Genomic DNA, 2,957 nt, shown 5'->3' on the forward strand with positions numbered 1-2,957 from the left:
GGATGAAACACTTGTTATAACTTAGAAGTATAGATCAACTGACTCGTTGACCGTGAAAATCTCAAACCAAATAAATTTATTATTTTTTACAAATTTGGAAATTTTACAAAAAAATTATAAATATTCACATCCATATAGTTTGATCGTCGAGCGATATTTTTTAAATGGAAATACCAATCTAAAACAAAACACTACTTGTAATACCGATCAAATCACCAGTTGATTGTGAATATTTCAAACCAAATATATTTATTTTTCTATAATTTTTTTGAAAATATCACTAAAAATATATACATCTTCGCATCCATACGGTTGTCGAGAAATGATTTTAAAAATCAAACATCAATATGGTATATGAAACGTCAATTTGGGAATATCACTAAAATATGTAGATCTTTGTATTCATACAGTTGGATCGTCGATTTTTTTAAAAAAAATGAAACAACGGGTCAGGATAAAATACTTGTTAGAATTAATTGTCAAATGACTTGTTGCATGTTAAAATCACAAATCGGAAAAATTCAGTTTTTTTCCGAAATTTTTAAAATTAAACTAAAATAAAATTGGGGTATATTTTATTAATCAATAGGGATTCTAAGTAATTTTTTCTCATGAGAGTGATTATAAATAAATAAAACTTACTAGTGTTAATTAAAACATGCAAGAATTCTAAAATTTGGTAAATTTTGAATTCCCGGGCTGGTCGCAATAATACACCAAATCCCTAATTTCAGTCTCTCTCATTCCTACTTTTCTAATAGTTCTCTTTCATGTTCTCTCCATAGTCGTTGTACATATAATTTTATATCCAACATTAACATCTAATCCATATGTAAAACCTCATTGTATTTTAATTTCCAGTGTATTAATTCGTGCAGAAAAGCAAAACTCTGGCATTGTTATCCATAGAGCAAGAGTAATAGGAGACTTCATCGAATATGGGATTTCATTAGTCAAATTTCTTCTATGAGCCTTCATCCATAAAACTCATATTCCATCTAATTTGAATTTGGGAGTAAGTTATTTTAGTTAGAGATTGAAGGCTAATTTTAGGGTTTTAATTCAAGGTATAGATATTTGAAATTGAGGGTTAATTTAGGGGTTTAATCCATCTTACTCGTATTATTTGGGTTAATTTAATTTTCAACATGTATGTATACATTATCTCCTGAAAGTAATTTCATTTCCCCTCTCACTGTATACATTGTGTTATAGCTATACCAAATTTAATTTTTTTGCATCTATAATGTCGAATTTGAATTTCCTCAAAGTCTGAAGTCATCTTATTACCCACTAACCAATTGCGTTGAATTTGAGCTCATTTAATAAAAATACCAATAATTATTTGGCTTTTAATGTTTTACAACTTCCCTTTAATTTTTATATTCACTTTATGGCCATTGGCATAGAAAGTGGAGATGTCGTGGTTATCGATATTTTTTACCGCCGAGATGAAGTGGAAATCAAATGCAAGCCTTCTTGGGTATGATTGTAATATTCTTTTATGCACACACAATTTGGTCATGTCTATGAAAACGAGTTAGTTTGTAAACTATAACCTTTATATAGATATGTATATATATTTTGTTAAGCAAATGAATTCCTGTTTAATTTATATTTAGTCTTATGTATATTTGTTTGCAGTCTAAGAATAAAATGAATATGCTCAAGGTAGTACTTGTGATGGGGGTATTGTTAATGTGGGTAATGGCTTTGCTCAGTTCGCAAGTAAAAGAAACGTAGTAGCTGAGTAATTGTTAATATATAAGGTTAGTTCATTTGTTCTTCCCCGATGTGCATCAGCTTCCTATTGAGACGACACATTTCCTGTAACACCCCCAAATCCGGGGTCGGGGATCTGGGTTGTCACGAGTTCCATTTCCCTTAATAACACCCAATCTTAATAATTACTCAACTACTCTGTACTGTGACCCCACAATAAACACACACACACCACACGTTATAGTCTCAGAGATGAACATCCAAAAACAACCACAAGTCATTTTATTCCATAATTATCTGCTAATACACCTTAAAAGGGTTCTGAATAAATTTACATTTCTTTGCCATTATTACAATTCATAAATATACATAAATCTGGTACATCAAAAGTTGAAGCCTAGTCTATTGGTAGTTCCCTACCTCAGCTACAGTGACTTCAATGCCTATAGGAAGCTGCGGAACGCTTCCTATCCGCTCGCGAATTGGGAGCTTGGTCCTGTTCATCTTATCTATCTGATGTTGTGTGATGAAAGAAGAAAGCAAGGGTGAGCAGCAAGCCCACCAAAATAATATGTATAATGATTTACAATATATGAGCCTACTCATAATACTCATGAAAGTCTTGGTCAAAAGAAATGAACCAAGTTGATAACTTAATGCGATGAAGTCGCAAAATATTCAGTATATATATATATACATATATACTTTTCAAAATATTGGAAGTCCTCTTCCATGCATAATATATACAAAGTCCCAGTGTATAACTGTATAAAAATATCGTTGCAAGGTGATCTAATATATCTAACCTTGTCTCAACGTTTTTCTGAAAATCTTTGTCATTCATAAGACAATTATTAATTAGATATAAGTTTAAAAGATGAAGTTACAAGATACCCCAATATACTTATATCTTTCCCAAATACTACTTGAACTACCACCGTTCAAGTTATAATTAGTTTCAAAAGTTCATCCCACTGATGAGACCACAAGATAAGACTTGAATAGATTCAATCTTTGAAATATTATTAAAGGAAATGAAGTTATGACATACTTCAATAAGTTCTGATATATATATATATATCCACATATACATCTTCCTTTAACATTTCCTGAAAACCTCTGTCATGTAAAGTATGAACAGAATTGCAATATCCAATAAATTTGGAAAGGAAAAGAATTTTGGCATAAACCAGATATCTTGCTGATCAGGCAAAGATATCCATAAGTAACCTTTT

Source organism: Apium graveolens, chromosome 3 (genome assembly GCF_009905375.1).
Source record: "Apium graveolens cultivar Ventura chromosome 3, ASM990537v1, whole genome shotgun sequence".
NCBI classification, from domain to species: domain Eukaryota; kingdom Viridiplantae; phylum Streptophyta; class Magnoliopsida; order Apiales; family Apiaceae; genus Apium; species Apium graveolens.